The following is a 20,498-nucleotide window of genomic DNA, read 5'->3' as shown; positions in this document are numbered from 1 at the left end:
TTTCACTCAAGGTGGATGAAAAATTTCACACGTTAACTTTATTCAGAGGTGGATAAAGTGCAAAATTGCCCAGAAGTGGAAGCTTGAGCCCACAAACTTGGTTTTCTTTGTACTTTTTGTACAATCAGTAATTAGTATTTATTAGTAATTGGTCATGAAAAGGGCAAAAAGGTCTAATCTGTATCATTATGTAATCTTCTTATTTTTGGTACATACTGTAGCAGATTTAAAAAATTTGTATAGTTTGGTAACGATAATTAAGGTTGTGAACTGTATAAAAGGCACAAAAATGCATATTTTATTTTATTTTATTTTATTTTATTTTATTTTATTTTATTTTATTTTATTTTATTTTATTTTATTTTATTTTATTTTATTTTATTTTATTTTATTTTATTTTATTTTATTTTATTTTACATAGATCTAAGCTGTTATCATGGAAATGAGACCACTGTCATGGAAGTGGCTTGTGAAATGACTTAATTGTCCAGTTTAATTGATGTTACGTCTAAAAGTGTTTCCAGACACATGGACATGGATTTGATTGTGTAAAAAAAAGAAAGAAAGAATTTTTCCAGTATTCCTTAAATAGAAAAATAGTCATTTAAAACAATGGTTTGCCAACTAGCTAGCAGGTGATGAATTGTTTCCTGACAAACTGAAGATGCAGAAAACCACATTTAAAGACACTCATATAGGGTTTAATTAGAGACCTTCAAAATAAAGGCAAAAAATCCAAGATGTCATTAAATGGCGGTTTCTTAGTGCGCAACATTTAACAACCATTCTTAAAAAGACAAAAGAAATTTAATGTGAATATATGCACAAATCAGCCAGGATGTGAACCAGCCACCAAAGCAGAACTTTAAAGTCTTTTTCTTGCTTTGCATGTTTTGTCGCCTCCATCTGACTAACTTTACTGTAAAAGTGCATTGTTCTGTTTCTTTTTTTCCGCATTGTAAAAGCAGCATAACACATCCAGCAAACTTGTAAAAGCCTTTTAACTTGCCGTAAATAAGAGAAAAAGGAAGAGTTAATTGGGAATGTTTTTTTTGACCTTTAAATGCATGTTAAGATCTAAGACATTCTTTACGCTTCACAAAATACAATATGCATTGAGGACAACAATGCACATCTCTCAGGGAATAAAAAAGGACAGAAGAAAGAGTAAATATAACCAGTTGAATCTATTCTGAGTCAAATTTGAAATCCATGTAGGAATTTGAATTAAGAGTAATAAAATAAGGCAGGCAGCCGGAAAAGCACGCAAGTCTTTGAGGCGTACGTTTGTTATCCTTACGAGTAGCTTTTTTTTTTTTTTTCTCAAAGTAGCTTCTAGGTTAAGGAAATACCCACACACAGGTGTGGAAATTAACCATGCATGCCACCCACAAGCTGCCCAGCAGTCGGATCCATGCTTTGGTGTGTTATGGCGGCAGTACGGTCATGTTTATCCTCCGTGTCTGGTCTTTTCCAGTGAATTTTCCCTCTCCACTCAGAACACTCTTAATAATCAAACACTTCAGACCATTTTACAGAGTCAAGCATTACGAGATTTGTCTTTCGGGACACAGGAGAGACCCAATATGAGCCAATTAAGATAAACACAGAAGTGGTGACTGTGCAGAAACGCTGGAAAACCGTAGAAACGGTCTGACTCACTTCTCTTCACTGTGAAGCGAAGCGTTACAGGAAAATGAGCATCAAAATATACATTGCCGCCTTTGAAACGAACACTAGGCCGTTCTAGGGCTACATAACTCAGCTGGTGGTCATGTTCAAACCAACACGGGTGTGTGTGGAACAACTGAACATGCTGTAAATCTGAGTATGTGTTCCGCGACTCCAAACATCGTCAGCTAAAACTGGATTCAGTTTACATGTGTTTCCATATGAGCGAGAACGTTCTTGGAAATAATAGTTGTTCTGTGGTTCTTTACAGCATCAGTACAGAACCTTATTGTTATCAACAATCCTTTTTGGCTCCTTTTAAGCTCCTTTTTGGGTTAAGTTTAGCTATAATGTTCTTTAGAGATCAAAAAATATTGATGTTACTTAATAGGTTTTTCAGACCATTATACTGTTTTTGTTTTTTTCTAGCTAGAGAGTAAAACATTTATGTGGAACTTAAAAGGCTGTAAAACCCTTTTTTAATCTAATTTGAAGCTTTTTTTGGAACGTAAAATTACGCTGTCTTAATGCACAATCCAATTCACATTAGAGCATCTGAACCTTTTTCAGTCCAAGACTCCCCATTCTTCACAAAAATATTCAAAGGCCTGACACTTCTATTTTCTAATTAATTTTCAGGATTTTAGAAACATTAAGAGCTGAATGTTCTTTGGGGATCCCACTCTTTTTAACCAATGAATTTGCATGACTTTTATGGAGGATTAAGCATGTAGACTAAATAAATAAATAAATGTAAATAAATTAATAAATGTAAATAAATAAATATTAAAATAAATACATGTTGGAATGAATGAATTTAAAAATAATTGAATGCACGAACAAGTAAATAAAAATAATAAATAACATTTAAAATAAGTACAAAAAATAGTTAATAAAAATAATAAAAAATGTAATTTAGGACTAAATTTAATAACAGTTTGTTTTATCAAGTTATTCATTCATTCATTCATTCACTCACTCACTCACTCACTCACTTATCACAGATTTAAAAGAGAACCCTGGTTCTTCTCCAAAAACAAAAAAGAAAAACAGTTGTTGTGTAGAAATATATAGAATTTTAGTGGTTTTAGCTTATTTTAATGCTTGTTTTGTCTTATTTTATATGAATTTTCTTGGAGGTTTACTGAGGCCTCCTAGTGGGCCCTGGATCCCTGGTTGAGAACCACTGCATTAGACACTGAAATCATTTTTAAACTGACTGTAGAAGCCATTTTTATTATTTTGATACAGTTTTAACTTTACAGTAAGGCAATCTTAAATTTTGCGCAGAACCCTAAAATGAAAATTCTGTCCTAATTTAGTCACCCTCGTGTCGTTCCAGCCCTTTACTTCTTCTTTTTCAGTGAAACAATAGGGAAAAAAGAAAGTTTGGAATGACTCAAGAGCATGTAAATGATGACATTTCATTGTAGGGTGAACTGTCGTTTTAAGACGAGTAAATAGACACAGTGAGTACGTTTACATGGTTAATATTCCGATTAAGACAATACTCTTATTAAGAATCTACCATGTAAACAGAGATTTTTGATTACCTTAATCCGGCTAAAGTCATACTCGAAGTAAACAGAAATCGAATTAAGGCATGTGAAGTTTTCCTATTTTAGTTGCGTTACTTGAAGCTTTCAGTAAATAAAAAATGAAACACCCCAACCTGTATATGGCTTCATAACGAAGACGAACTGTATGTTTATACGTGAAATTTTTGAGGGGACGTCGGATGGCGTCACATGGTGACGTAATGACGTATGCCATTAATCGATCAATGTACTATAACATGTAAAACGGGAAAATGAAAGGAATATTCTAAAAGCACCTCATGTAAACACCTTAATCATAATATTGTCTTATTTAGAATAAGGTAAATAATTCGATTACTGATGCCCATGTAAACGTAGTCATTGTTGCATGTCTATGAAGCTGAATATACAGAGGATCTCCATATGTTATGGCCTCTGGCTGTTCACACATCATGTTGGGCGTTCGACATTGAGTGCATATGGTGTTCTGTGACTGTTTCTTTTGATGCTGCACATACACAAACCCTCCCACTCTGGTTTCTAGATCAAACTGTGAATGCTGCATGTGTCATGCCACACTGCTCAGCAACAGTGATGTTTTGGACATATTTGTTTGCTGAGGGATTTTATCAATAGATTATGCAGTTGTTCGTTTAAACGCACACTGTAATTTTAATCAAGGCCTCAAGATCAATGTTGTATCTGGACTGTAGAGGTCTGGAGGGCCGAGACGCCAGTGAAAAACACTTGTAAGCTATAATTTGTGTTCGTAAAGCATGTTAATCTTAGGCCAAGGCTGCTGTTATCCTTGTGCCTTCAATGCACGATACTGCAGAATGACTTTGTATCAATAAATGGTGTTGTTTGGCAGATTTTTGTAGTAGCTAGTGAGTGGTAAGCCTCACAGAGTTCTGGAGACTTTGCCAGTGTTTTGTCTATGGAGGAAAGCCCCGTAATTCATAACAGTTTTGTGAATTTCTCCGTTTGTTAGTCTGTGTGGCTTTTGATCTGGCACAGCTATGCACAAACAGGCTTTGACTACAATCATTCGTTTGTCTTGCAGTGAAACACAAGAAGCCGAGAACAGCACAGAAAATGCAAAGCCCTGTTTATAGTCTGTACTGTATTTATGAGAGCAGGCTGATGACATTGATTTGATTTAAAAGGCAGACCACCTAAGGAATTATGGGAAATAAATTAAATATTTTTAGTAACAGGGTAACACACACATTTACCATTTACCATATTTTATTTTATTTTATTTTTGTGTTCTTGCACAGTACATTACTTTATTATTGTGTGAAAGTCAATTGCACATGCTGTATGCATTTAATGTCGTATTTTAATTTTATTACTGAATATTTTATACATGTGCTGTGTTCAAATATGTAGATATTAATAAAGGAAAATAGTTTATATTATAGTATATATTATATATTATTTATTGTTATATATTATTTAGATACAGTATTTGTCTTTTGACCTGAAATATTTAAAATATATATTTCTTTTTATTAAGAGTCAGCTTACCAGTGTTATTTTACTAACAAGTAATTTTTCCGTTTTTTCAAGTAATTTTGTTGAGTTTTTTTCCCATTTTTGCATATTATTTTTTCATGTCTGTATATTTTTTTAAGTCAATTTTAATTCACTTTTAGTTATTTTAGGACATCAGGTTAAACTAAATTAAAATGAGAAATGTTTCCTTGGCAACTAGCTGAAATAAAATAAAATAAAAAGTATTTTATATATTTTATTTTATTTCAAGTAACTAAAATGGTTGCTTTTATGATTTTAGTTTTACTTGACTATAATAACCCTGCAGCTCACATAAGTAATTCATTAACAAAGTTATAAATTGCTTTGATTATACTGACTTGAAAAAAAAAAAATTGATTGATTTTAAGACCCCTTCATCCAGTGATGATAAATGCGGTGACTGCAGCATTGGAAGTTTTGTTGAGTAGAAAATCACTTATTGCTCTGCTATGGTTATTGTAAAGTGTTCCTCCGCCATCCTAATCAGACAAAAGGCTTGTGGTCTCCAAGGATCTCCATCCAGTGCTCTCCGTAATTATTGTCCGGATTGCATGCAGTCTAAACTGTAACCAACAGGAAAAAATTGCATGTGAATCATCTGAAGTAGAGTATTGTATGCCTGCCCTATATTACTTACAAATCACTGGCTGCCTGCTGCATTGCCGTTCTACATCTTCTGGTGATTTATCGGTTCAAACGTCAGCTATCTATTGAAAACATGTGTCTCATATTAAAGTCTTCCCCTCCACTTCAAATAAATCAAGCATACTTGACACTCAAGTTTATTGAAGCCATATTACTCAGAGCCAAGCAGAGACGGCTGCCTCTTAAACATTTACATATTTGGGATGACAGAGTTTTTAGAAATACAAAATTATACACATTTAAATTAGTTCCATGAAGCCAGATAGATTCAGTTGCAATTAAAGTGACACTGATCAGAAGTGCAGCCACAGTACGAACAAGACGCCGAGCAGTTGGCTGATGCCGTATTTCCACTGACTTGACAGAAACGAGCACAACAAACAAAGCGGAACTGCCAAACGGACCCGCAACGACAATGGCTCTTTGAACCACTGCACTTTCCCTTCGCATGATTATTAATGGACTAATGCGATTATGGGGCTTTCAGCGTATGAACGCTTCACCTCATTAAAAAGCTTCCTGTTCAAATGTCTACGGTCCAAATCAAAGCGTGTCATCACCTTATGTTCATTTGTTATATTCACCCTGTTCCAAATTCAGACAATCTGAAGACATGAATTCAATAAGTTACATTCACTGCAGGCATTTTGCTCTTGCTGCTTGTGTTTAATTTGTACAGTAGTTCTTGGTTTTGTACTGTTCAACCTGAGAGTTGATTTCTGTGAGTGCCAAGTTTACCAGTGATGACAACCATTCAGCTCATTGTTTTTTTTTAATGTAAGATAAATAAGACAAGTTAATCATAATTCTTAAAATGTAAATAAGGTGCCCGATCCCAGCCAAATACAAAACTGATCATCATAATGGTGACTTTTCAATTAAAAAAAGTACACTATTATAATTTTCATTTTGGTATTTTAAATGTTTTTTTTTTTTATGTTGACTTTAATGTGAAACATTTACACTAATATATTATTCTGCCATGCAGTGTGATATGGTTGTTTTATTAGTAATTTTATTTTATTTTATTTTATTTTATTTTATTTTATTTTATTTTATTTTATTTTATTTTTTTTTATTTTTTTATTTTTTTTGCTGTGTTATGGGAGAAAATGCCAGAGAATTTCCAGTAAAACACTGCATGCAATATTTGATTAATTTCCCCCTAGAATTCTTTAATTTAATATGATTGATATAAAGTAACAGCCTGACAATAGTAATCTCGGCTAGTATTAGTGGCCTTTTGAAGTTTCTCCTGTTTGGTGCCATTCCATTAAATATTTTGAAGGCTGTCAGTTAACGCTGAAATACCATAGATACGCTCTGTCCAGATAAATAAACACCGATAGCTCCTAGTGGCGGATGTCAACGGGTTATTTTGTTCGCTTTGCCGGCCGGCTCCAGTTATATAGAAATACTGCTTATTTTGCTATGTTTCAGAATATCAAACTCATGTCTGTTAATATTAAAAACAGACATCAGCACTGCACGGCATGCTGCTTTTCTTTGGCATGGCCTGCAAATGTGGAGAAAAAAACAGCAAAAGATGTATTTAAAATTCCTTGCGAGAATGTAAACGGCTTGATTTATATTTTACACCGGACTTGTTGAAGTTCAAGAGGCCTTGGATATGAGCTGCAGAGATAAGTAGTTTAAAACCCAACTCTTGAGTAAAGCCCACCCCAAAATAGAATGGTACATTCCAAACCAATATAACAGTGGCAATACACCATCACACGACCACAGTAAATGGTAAAATTATTGTGCGTCCATTCTAAGGAACGCCTAAAAAAGCCCACTGTGTCCACACGCACTACCGCAAGCATCAGATAGCACTTAAAAAAATCCCTCTTCCTAATGTATGACTAAACATGCATTGCCAGTTCCAACAGGACAGCGCGTACCATATGAGTTTACTCTGTCACAACGCAGCAGAGCTGCCATCCCTTCAATAACAGGATATGGTCACGGTTTGCAATGCATAAAATGCACTTAAATGGCATTTTAATGTTCTTCTGCCCACTTCCAATGGCATTTTGGAATTTGAACTTCGTTTACTGTTTAGCCAAGCAAGCTATGCCAGTCCATTCAGCAGAACTCAAATGTGATTAAAAAAGGAAGAGGTTCTTATTACAAGCGATGAGAAAACTCAATTAATACCGCCATTAGATTACTTCCAAGCAAGAGGAAAGGACCGACCTCAGTAGGTCATGGTTTAATGCTGTTAATCGTCTGCTCTATAGCACGGCCTTGATCTGCATACTTCTGGTGAGGTTCTTGGGAGTGTCTAACCCACAGCAAAACCAGAAATATATCTGCACCACAGTTGGTCTTCGAACCACCCACTTAAAACTTCCTCTAAGGACAAAGAGAACCCAAATGACATTCGCAAACCAAGCAGAAACGCACACAATTTTGTGCCAGTGTTTTGATTCATTTTTGTTTTGTTTGTTTGTTTTTGTCTTTTATCCAGCATTGGATAAAAAAAAAAAAAAGAAATTGGGTCATGTCTTTGTAAATACTTACAAGCAGGGCTATGATTATGGGAATTGTTATTTTTATTCTTTATTTTCTGACTTATTTTTATTTTCTGCTGATCAGTATTGGGGAGTGTCTGTTTTCATATAATAATTCATATAATCTGTCTGTATTTCTGTGTGTGTGTGTGTGTATATGTGTGTGTGTGTGTGTGTGTGTGTGTGTGTGTGTGTGTGTGTATATATATATATAAAACATGCCATATTTAAAAAAAACACTTATGGCTATATATATTTACAAAGATATTTTACTCTATGGCTTCAGTGTAGTTCATGGATAAATGAATGGATAAAATCGTTTTCCAGTGAATATTCCCTTTCACTCAAGAAAGTTAAATATGTTGTGAATGCTGTTTTATGTTGTTTTCAAAACCTAATTTAAACAACTGTCAAAGTCTTTTAACCTGGTTTACGCTTTTGGCACACGGAGATGGCACTGCTTTTATGGCTGCCAGTGTGGCCAACACTCACAAAACAAACAAGAACTCCAGACTGTTTTTGTTACAGTTACCCCTGATCTGGCTGACATAGTAGAATCTTTTGTATTTACAGTTACAGTTTTGAAGTTCTGTTATGTTGTATTCAAACTCATTTGTAAACAAAAATGTACACAACCATTTTTATTTTTTTATTTTGAAAGAAGTCTCATATGCTTACATTTTGCTTACAATGAGTATGTATGTGTGTGTGTGTGTGTGTGTGTGATTTAAAAACAACAACAATTTGCTCAAAAATGCATAATTTATTAATACATAATAATACATAATTTATTCCTGTGATGCAAAGCAAATTTTTTTGCATCATTACTCCAGCCTTCAGTATCACATGATCCTTCAGAAATCATTCTGATATGCGGCTCAACAAACATGTATTATTGTTATAAATGTTAAAAACAGTTGTGCTGCTTAATATTTTTTGTGGAAACTATGGTATATTTTTCAGGCTTCTTTGATGAATAGGAAGTTTGAAACAATTTAAAAGCCCTTATTCTCACTTTTGGCCAATTTAATGCATCCTTGCTGAATAAAAGCAGTTCTTGGGGGAAAAAATGACTGAAAAAACTGAAACACAAAAAATGGTGTAGAGACTGTTTTTACTCAGAATTTGCTAGGAAATTAACACATTTATTAACATAAATTAACACAGAAACTAAGTAACTGAATGAATTAATGAAAATTTTAAAGTAGAAAGACTGAAATAGTATTTTCTTGTAAAATCTCTAACTTCGAAAATAATTTTTATGCATTGTAACAATTGATTCAGTAATTTTGCAGATCAGTTATAAAAAATAAAAAAAAATTACTAAATATAATTTATTTCGTGTCATTTCTGCGTGTTAACCTAGTTTGTGGAGGATGCAGCAGGTGTACGTTATTGAGACTTTACAGCACTGCCATCTCTCTAAAACGCTGAAAGTCAAATTGACTCCGCCGCACAAATGGTAGAATAAAATATGCTGTCCATACATAATTTAAAGCTGCAGTCCGTAACTTTTTTGGGTTAAAAATTATCTGATATCAATATTTGAGCAAGTACATAACCAGCCAGTGTTCAAAACTATCACCTTACTTTAGCCCGATTCACAACGGTTAGTTTATAATAATGTTTTCTAATTTGAGTGGTACAGGTAGGTTTTCGCTGGAAATTCGAGCATGCTGCAGCATCATTACCTCTCGTCTGTAAATATAAAGAAGTTGTCCCGGCTACTAGGCTATCGCATGTGAGGATCCTGCAGGGGAGGATCGTTTATTGCCTTTTCTCACAGCAGCTAGAATAATTAAACGTATCATTTTGATGGCGGATTTTAATCCAGAAAGGATTATGTGTTTATGAAAAAATTATATTCCCGTTTTAAATGTGCTTCTGATTACAGATAGCCTGGGATTACACAAGATTTGTATTTTAAAGACAGCCAGTTCGAAGGGAGCATAGTTTGCTTTCTGGGTTAACAGAAAAGTTTTCTTAATATGAAATTCGAATGGTATGACAATTAGAGATTAGACTGTACATAAATGGAAATCTACATGCTAAAACACGCTATACTCATAGTCACACAATGCTGATGTTGTTAACATTAATAATTTGAGAATAAAGTATAACAGTAATAATGCACGGTTAGATGTGATATGAGCTAACCAATCGTTAGATTTAATTACCATTGGTAGTGCTATTTATTGTAATGCTTTTTTCCTCTGTTGGTCAGAACAAACGTGGCAGACTTGTTGCTTACGTGTTCAGATGGCAATATACGTTGCAAAATTCTTATTTGGATCACATGTTCCAAGATGCAGGCTAGAATCTGTGATTCCTAAATACAGTATCCACACCGGTGCGGTGACAGACTGATACACATACTCCTCAAAACATTAGCTTCATCTGCGCTGGAGCCGTGTCAGAGTACAACCCCATGCAAGGAAGATAATTCCGCACAGAGCTGCAGTTCCAGGTTTTCAAACAGAGATGGCGACAAAGAGGCAAAACTTACGGACTGCAGCTTTAATATGTGAAAGTCATTTTTGTATAATTCTCCTCAAGTGTAACAGTCACATCTCTTTCTCTAGCAGAAGCAGAACCCTATTGAGCATGTGTACAGTGTGTGTCATCAGTCCAGCTTATTTCTGATTGGAGTAATTGTGTGTATTTCATTCACTCCAGTCTCCCCAACACCCATTATGGAGTCAAGCGAGCAGTAAGCCAACAGTCTATGTACTCATAAAACAAAGCTGCAGTAGATTTATTTCACAGACGTGATTAACTGCACAGGAAAACTGTCTAAATGTTGAAATGAGCATTTTCGAGACTCTGAAGTGAAGAATTGGGCCGTAGAGTATTATCGTCTCTGTATTTCATAGTACAAACGTGCTCCATTCAGCAATTCTTCATTAGACTCACGCCAACATTAATTACACCGTCTGTATTTAACTTGAGTAATATATTATTAGTCTGTGCCATTAAACACACATCTGTAAATCACGGCCAATGATGGCGAGGTCTCTGTCAGCTGGTGAGACCATCTTTGAGATATACGTAAGCCGTGATGATGGACCAGGAGTCGCTCCCCTCGTCGCCTGCTTCCGATTATTCAGATTTACCAATGACTTTGTGGGTTTACCGAGATACCAGCTTCTCTCATCAGCTCTCAGTTCACTTCTGACTACAGCATTCAACCCATATTTGAGGTGAAGATATAGACAGTGTGTCACTGACTGAGGAATAACCTTGAATCACAGTGGTGTAAGTGTTGCTCGAACATTAGAGTTGAGTCTAGGTAGTCTCTCAGAGTAAGACAGTATAAAGCCATGCTTACTCTGACCACATGCCATCCACTTAGACAGGATGAGATTGTCTGACTGACATGGAAAGTGTCCAGCAGTGATATTTAGGGAAGAGTGAATCTGAAATTGAATCTGAAAAAAACTCGATTTGAAATTTGAAACTTGGTATATTCATTGAGCAAGTAAACACAGGAATAGGAGTAGAACACGGTCCCTAATTCATTTCATACAAACACACAAGAGGCTGTGAGAGATAAAAGTACCGTCTGTTACATATCTGTAATTTGTTTGTGTACCTGGGTGTTGATTTTTCACTAGTGCGGTCAAATTATTAATCGCAATCAATTGCATCTAAAATAAAAGTTTTTGTTTGCATAATATATGTGTGTGTTCTGTGTATATTTATTATGTATATATAAATACACACACATACAGTATGTACTTTGAAAATATTTACATGTATTTACATGTCAAGTCAAGTCACCTTTATTTATATAGTGCTTGTAACAATACATATTATTGTGTCAAAGCAACTTTCCAATATCAAAAAGGAAAATAGTGTCAATAATGTAAAATGACAAGATTAAACACTCAATTTTCAGTTAAAAGCAAAAGCAAAGTCAGATTGTGTAAAGGACTCATTTGGTGCCCGTGGTCTTGTCCCGATGGCGGTCTAGGTGACGAGGTCCTCACTGGGGATCTGTCTCTGGGGTTCATCTAGGTGTCCTGATTTACGCTGATGTTCAGGGCTGTAGAGGTTGTCTCTAGGTGCTGATCCACAATCTGATCTGGATACGGACTGGATCCAGGTGACTACAGTGACCATCTGATCTGGATACAGACTGGATCGGGTGGCAACGGTGATCTCGGAATAAGAAAGAAACAGACTAATATTAGCGTAGATGCCATTCTTCTTACGATGTAACAAGTACATCGGGTGTTATGGGAAGTGTTCCCGGTTCCAGTTGACCTAATTAATGCAACCTAACAATCCTTTAACGGATTTGAATATTAGAAGCGTATTACTGTATTATGTGTAAGCCAGGTTAAAGAGATGGGTTTTTAATCTCGATTTAAACTGCCAGAGTGTGTCTGCCTCCCGAACAGTGTTAAGCAGATTGTTCTAGAGTTTTGGCGCTAAATAGGAAAAGGTTCTGCTGCCCGCAGTTGATTTTGATATTCTAGGTATTATCAAATGGCAGAGTTTTGAGAACGTAGTGGACGTGGAGGACTATAATGTGATAAGAGCTCGCTCAAGTACTGAGGAGCTAAACCGTTCAGGGCTTTATAAGTAATTAACAAGATTTTGAAATGTATATGATGTTTAATAGGGAGCCAGTGCAGTGTTGACAGAGCCGGGCTAATGTGGTCATACTTCCTGGTTCTAGTAAGAACTCTAGCTGCTGCATTTTGGACCATCTGGAGTTTGTTTATTAAGCGTGCAGAACAACCACCTAATAAAGCATTACAATAATCTAACCTTGAGGTCATAAATGCATGAATTAACATTTCTGCATTTGACTTTGAGAGCATAGGTCTCAATTTAGATATATTTTTAAGATGAAAAAATGCAGTTTTACAAATGCTAGAAACATGGCTGTCAAAGGAAAGATTGCTATAAAATAGCACACCTAGGTTCCTGACTTATAACGAAGAATTTACAGAGCAGCCATCAAGTGTTAGACAGTGTTCTAAGTTATTACATGTGGAGGTTTTAGGTCCGATAATTAACACCTCTGTTTTTTTCAGAATTTAGCAGTCTAAACATGTCTATATTTATATTCATATAATTTATATTATAAATAAAAATATTTAATATATCAACATAAAAAAAAATTCTGAAATATATACATGCATGTGTGTGTATTTTTATACACATAATAAATATACACTAGGGATGCACAATATTATCGGACCAATATCGGAAATGGCCGATAATGGCTTTAAATGTAAATATCGGCATCAACACCATATGAAAAATTATGCCGATATGTCTTGCCGATAAGAGGAATCCATTAACTCATATGTGCTCAGGGTGTGCTAGCGATTAGATCAAGTCAGCATTGTGGCTCATTCTTGAAACAAAGGTTTGCCTGAATGATGACTAGATTCACTGTTTTGGATCTCTGCATTTAAACTGAGAATGCACGTACAGAATGAGGCATTCGGTGTATGATAGAGTAAACAGTAATAGCACGTGCAGCGACAGCAGCAGCAGCCTCCCTCGGGTCCTAATGCCTGCTCAGTAAGGAGTTTTAATTCCATAGGGGGCGCTGTTGGCATACTTCTAATAAGATGAACACAAAATACACAAATAATTATTAGACTGTGTTTATGATTAAATAAAGCAGTAATTGATGTCATAAAATCATGAGTATGTTTTGATTTAAAGGTCAGAAGCTATAGCTTATGTGAACAACAACAACTACACATAAAAAATCACAAACATGACACTTAAATTTTATATATATATAAATATAAATATATATATACATATACTGGTTTATTCATTAATGTGTAATATTTTTTAAACAAATTATGAGCTCTAAAAGATTTTCAGAATAAAACGAATCTTTTGCTTTAGACCATTTACAAATGTTAAATCTTAAAATAAAATGTTAAGGTTACCCCCGCATCTTTCTGAAAAAAATACATAAATAAAATTTAAAAATGCAGCGATTGAATATAGTTTATTTATAGTTATTTTCAAATCTTCAATGTCATTATAAAAGAACTTCATTATTGTTGATTTAATTCTAACAAATAAGTTCTTGTTAAAAACTAACCAAAATTAAATATAATTAATTTATAATTCCTGCACAGGAGAGACTTGGTGTTGTTTCCAAACAAAAGGAAATATATCGGTAGCGGCAGTGGCTATCGGCCAAAATGAGTTAAAAAATATCGGCATATCGGATATCGGCAGAAATCCAATATCGTGCATCCCTAATATACACAGTACACATACATATATTATGTAAACAGAAACTTTTATTTTGGATGCGATTAATCGTTTGACAGCACTAATTTTTACAATTTAGTTGACAAAAGATGCATGTTCGGACAGTTTGATACTCAGGCTACAGCATATTGAAAGGACTGTACTTCCATCACATACTTCATGTATGTCAAATTAATTGTGCCATCTTTCCTGACTGAAGTCTAGTCTGCTTTGCTTGTTTGTTTGTATGGAGGATATCAGGTTGTGTAAGCCTTTTGAGTTGAGTAACTGGACAGCGACTAGAGGAAAGACAGCATCATATATATCGATCAGAGATGGAAACAAGCTTCCTCCTTCCAGTTTCCTTTCAATCTCTCTGTAATTCAGTCTTAGCAACCGCATTACCCGGAGTGTTTACTGATCAATTCGAGATTTGATTTACCACAAAACCAACAAATCTGTACGTTCACGTAAATGTTATTAGTGCCACTCAAGTTTGCAGTGAGAGTCTCATTCGCTTTTATTCGTCCTCGATTAGATTTGGCAATGAGCTAGCTGCACTAGTCCATTAGCACTGCGTAAACAAAACAAGTACTTCATAGTGTGAGTGCAGCTCTTTCCCAGAAAATAAGACTGAATTATACAAAAGTATTTTTGTAGAAGTTTTTTTGGTTATGAGGATATATGGGGGATAATTATGAAAATGAGTTTTTTTACATTAAATCTATAGATTTTAATTATTTATATAGATTCCATTGTTTTGACACCTTTCAAAAATATATGAAAATTCATTATAAAACTAATAATTATGAGATTAAATTAACTATCATCTAAAAATATTCATAAACCATTTCCAAATGTATTGGATGAAACTATATATTTGATGATATATTGTATGAAAATACATTTTATCATATAATTGTGGCCTCATTTCCCTTACAAAAAAATAACCTTGGTTTTATTGTTTATTGTAAAAGTGTAGTTTTTGGTGTATTGATTACCATTTGTATAAGCACAGTTTTACTATAAACACCATGGTTAAACTATAGTTAGTATAGCAAAACCATGGTTAATTTGTGGTTACCATGGTTTAACTATAGTATGCATTTTTTTAGTAAGTTTTATTTTTAGTAAAACCATGGATAAATTTTGTAAGGGTCCCCCATGACCCAAAATTTAATAAAAAGTTAATAAACATGCTTTTATTGTGCTATTCATCATTTCCAGTATATAATTTTGTCAAATTATGAATATTGATTGATTGTATTTAAAATACATAATTTATTTTTTGCTACATTAGATTTAGTAAGAGAAAACAATTAGCCATTTATTTCATAAATGTTTAAAATGTCATTTCCACCATGTAATGCTAGTAAACAAAATATATAATTTGAGATGTGGTGAAAATGTTTTTCTTTTTTTTTTTTTAAATGAATGAATTTTCCTGTACAGTAAGTTAAGTATATACAGACCATTGGACATTGTTAATGAACAAATTTACCTAGTGAAATGTTTAACAAGAGTATTTTCTGAAAGGGCCAAAATCGCTCATAATTCAAGAAACACCCAAGTATGGCACAATTTCCAGTGTTAAACAGATTACGTTAACAAATAAGGTTTTCAAGACATCGCCAAGTACCAATCTAATGAAGTGCATGAAGTATTTATAGCAGAACAGTACAAGTGTTACTGTTCCCTTAACATTTCTACAAACGTCTGCTGAGTATGACCAATTGACTGAGACCTGTAATACAATCATGGGGGAAATTAGTATTCTCCAGACTACTGAAAGAGAAATTAAAGCAAAAAGGAAAACCTGAAGTAATAAATTGTCATGCAAACAGACTATTTTAAAAGTCAAATGGCCCTCATTATGACCACCCAAGAACTAGGTGTCATTTCGTCTTACCGTGGGCCTTACTGAAGATTTTCACAGAAGCATACAAGTTCTGCCATATTGACCACACACGTAAGTGTAATCGTAAAAAAGGGAAGATATTAAAAGGAGTAAAATAATACATTTCATTGAAAGGTTAGCAATAATGGAAGGTTCTTTTGAAATGAACACTGTATCCGGAGTCTGCAGCCCTCCAAGGTTTGCCCTCGCATTTCCAAAGCAAGCAATCCAAGAATATCAGATCCCTGCTCAAATCTTTCCCATCAAAGAAAGAACCATTTCAACGACATTAAATGTGACATGAGCACAAACTTTAGGGAGAGAAGGAAAGGTGCTCAGGTTCAGGAGTGTTGCCTTAATCTTTTGTTTTTCAGGTCTTAAGTTGATTTTTGCTGTTTCTGGTGAGATCCTTCAGAGATAACTCATCTGCATTGTAAAAACACAGTGAAGAGGTTGTATATTCATATCTATCTATCTATCTAACTACCTATCTAACTACCTATCTACAGTACCTATCTGTCTTTCTGTCTGTCTATCTATCTATCTATCTATCTGTCTGTCCGTCCTTTGGTCCGTCCATCCATCCATCTGTCTATCATTATCATGTGGCTTGGGTGTATGGTGGAGTTTTTTTTCTGTGCTTTTCACCATCATATGCAGAATAACCAGATTTCATATAGATCACCTAAATGCGAAGTCCTACAATCATTGCTCTTTGGTCTGGGTAAAAGTATGTAAATATATTTTTAAATTAGAACATTTTTAAAAACGTTTTTGTAGACCAAAATGCAACGTTGAGAAAACATTAAAGAGCTTGAAATGAACTATGAGATGTGATTTGTGAAGAAAACGAAGAGAAATCAGACTTAATGCCACTTTTATAATACAGTTTTTCTCAGTCGCTTTGGTGCATTTCTCGAATCGTCCTTAATATTTGCAAAGAGGTATATGCATTTCTCAAAACAATTCATACAAACAGCACCGCACAGTGGATTATCCGCAAAAGCCTGTAACTTACTCAAAATCTTTAGTTCATCTCTCAAAAGTTAGTATTTACGTCAATGAACATATCAGTGCCATCAGAATGAAAAGTACTTGTGTCATTGTTCACAAACAAGATAGTCAAAATGCTTAGTCATGTTGTCAATATAACAGTGCACTCTGTTAGTATTACCTGATGCAAACTATGGCAACAGTTTGGATGACTGTTACTGTACTGAAATGCAGAAGGCTGCACTTCTTATGTATGCCATATATCCTTTCAAATGTACAAATTTACACATTACTGTATGTGGGATATTGATTGAAAGAGACTGCTTCAAAATGTTTGAATTATTGAGGATATGCTCGATCTCCCAATATTTAGCTGCACCCTTCAGCCATTGTAAGGTCATGATTGACAACATAGTCCACAACAGCGGCCCTTATTACATCTGATATGCGCTTCTGTCATCCAAACTGTTGCCATACATCAGGTAATACTAACAGAGTGCAGTGTTATATTGACAACATGACTAAGCATTTTGACTATCTTGTTTGTGAACAATGACACAAGGACTTTTCATTCTGATGGCACTGATATGTTACTTTTGAGGGATTAACTAAAGATTTTGAGTATGTTACAGGCTTTTGCAGGTAATCCATTGTGTGGTGCTGTTTGTACGAATTGTTTTGAGAAATGCACATATTTCTTTGCAAATATTAAGGAAGATTCAAGAAATGCACCAAAGCGACTGAGAAAACTTGTAATAATATCATAATGTAAATGTATTATTTGAATTTTACAGTAGATGGTGTTTGTAAACATTGTGCTGCATTGGTACCGGATTGAAATCAGAATGCAATGTTGTGAAATTTTGAAGAGCTTGAAATGAACTATGAGGCTTGATACGTGAGGAGAAATCAGACTAAATATCTCTTTTTAATCCTAATATTGTAAATGCATTCTTTTTATTTTACAGCTGTGGTTTGTAGAACATTTTTAAAACATTGTGCAGCGACTGTACCGGATTGAAACCAAAATGCAGTGTTATTAAAACATTTTGGGCTTGCTGGGACACTGCTGTCTAAATTTGGAAAATGCCCTTCACCCATTGTTTCTCTACCAATGAAGCCTAGTAATACTAACAGAAACGTGTAAATTATGCGTGAAGCTGTGAACTCTTGAAAAGCTGGGTTTTATTACAGGAACTATAATATTTTGTGAGACATGAGCTGGTCAGATTCAGCATCTTGCTTGAGGTAAAGGCAGAAGCTAACCAAACCAAGAAATTCCCCTAAGCTTATTTTTAGCGGAGCTTGGTACATTTTGCATGCCTAAATAAAAACGCAGGCTTCTTTTCCTCATCATGCTTTTCTAAATGTCAAGATGAGGAAAAATACTTGTATTTGTAGTTAAAATTAAGTCTGGGTTGAAAGAAGACATTTGAGGGAAAGGAGAAAAACTTCCAAGGTGTTTAAACTGTCTCGCGTATGGTCATTTGCCACAGGGTCAGTTGTTTGAGGAATGGTCAGTAAACAGTCAAGCAAATATATATGTTGGATCCAGCCTTAAAGCTTTCACTTCGGACCCAAATGAGCATCTTATTAAATCTGTGACAGGTCCATAACAAAATAGGCCAAATCCCTAATCCATTTTCTTAAAATTACACATTAATATAATACACCATAATGACATCCAAGCTAATTAATGTTCCAATAAATTTCAGTACTTAAAATCCCAAATCAAGTCGTCTGCGATTATCATCAGGTTTTACTCCACAGGCTTCCTTCCTTTTACCCACAATCCAACACTAGCTGAAGGGGTGTGAGGGTTACTGTTGAATCATGATCTCTCAGGGCGATAAAACCGTCCGTTAGTATCTGAACTCTGAGGATTGAACAGACCACCAGAATGGAGGATTGTTGGCACCGAGGCAGACTCTTTGGTGAGCCCATTAAATCATCTTTGCCTGGTTCCTTCTCAATATAGCAGCAGAGTAAATATTTGAGTAATACTTACTGAAGGTACAGCTCTGGGTTCGGGCCAAAATCACCACTACAGGCAAAATGACTGAATAGGGAGCATTCAGTATAGCCACCGATCATCACAGAATTCAGCATGTCTGCGTCCCAGGAGTAAACTGAAATAAAATTACCTGAGGGTAACAAACCAATCAGGCAAAGGCTGTCGGCTATTCTTTGATGAAGAATGGGTAGCGAGGTGAAGATGGGTGGTGTTCCTCTTACCCTAGATCAATAGCGCTAAAGCTTTCATTTCACACTTAGGCCAGTAAATATTATTTAAAACTCTTGATGAAAACTGGAAAAATGAATTCACCTTATTTTGCACATCGGAAGTAATTTTTTTTCTGTGAGTTCTCATTCATTAGCCACTATAAGTAAATAACTAGAAGAATAACAAAGTGCAGAAAGGGCAGTAAGGGTAAGGGCCAGCGCAAACTGTCTTTTGGCATTAAAATAGTACTGTCAGGATTAGCGCTGTACAGAAGAATTAGCGCTGAAAAGGCGTGGACACATGTTATTTTTTTGCCTGATATTATTGAATATGCATTTGTAGGAGTTTCCCTTTTCAATGCAAAATTTATGGGAGGAGAGTATTAAAATGAATCACGCAACGTGATTTACTAACATTTGCGCTCATCAAATTATTGGTATTTGCGCCATTATTTAACGTCCAAAAAAAGCATGTCTTAAATCAGGTGGTAATTTGCGTTGCTCTTGGTAGATTGCGCTGGTCATTATGGAAATGATCTGGCTGCCTGTGTTCTTTAATGTGCGCATTGTTAGTAAATCACCCGCAGAATTTTCCCCTCCCATCGGCGCTTTTATGGAATTGCGCTCTAACGCTAATTTGCCCTGTTTAGTAAATGTGGCCCTAAAACTGTTTGCGCTACAAACCAGTGTGTTTCTGACTACGATAATGAATTAAAATAAGACAAAAAAAAATAAAAAATACCAGTTTGCAATATCAAGCAGCTGTTTTTGCACAACTAAAATAACTCTTGACGCTCATTCGCACATTCAAGTTACAAATGGCAGTGTTAAAAATAAGATGGATATTTTAAATTGTCGTTAGGTCTACAGTGATGGGAATTGCTAACTAAAAGTATTGATGTGTGGCAGTTAAAGTTTATTTAAGTTATCACTACCGAATAAAGTCTGATTAATTTTAGTGAATCGGTTTGTTCAGATGGTTTAGAGAATTGGTTCATTTAGACAGTTCATTTCTGTAAAATGGTTAATAAAATAGATTAACTGATTCGTCATCACTCAATAGTGTTCACTACACTGTAAAAAAAAAAAAAAAAAGTTGAGCCAACTTTTGAAGGCAACCAGCTTCAGCAGATTTTTGAGTTTTCAAGTTTATACAACAAAAATTTAAGAATCTCCCACAAAAATAAGTTGAGCAAACTCAAAAATCTGCTGAAGCTGGTTGCCTTCAAATTTTAAGTT

At 34.7% G+C, this 20,498-nt stretch overlaps 1 protein-coding gene across 1 annotated transcript in view; it reads left to right on the top strand.

The window, feature by feature from the left end:
- Window positions 1–20,498, top strand: part of runx2b (RUNX family transcription factor 2b) — a 124,888-nt gene that overhangs the window by 51,423 nt on the left and 52,967 nt on the right. The gene's annotated exons all lie outside the window — the stretch shown is intronic.

The sequence above is a fragment of the Onychostoma macrolepis genome, chromosome 20, assembly GCF_012432095.1.
Source record: "Onychostoma macrolepis isolate SWU-2019 chromosome 20, ASM1243209v1, whole genome shotgun sequence".
Classification (NCBI taxonomy): Eukaryota; Metazoa; Chordata; class Actinopteri; order Cypriniformes; family Cyprinidae; genus Onychostoma; species Onychostoma macrolepis.
This window is presented reverse-complemented; position numbering and strand designations above follow the sequence as displayed.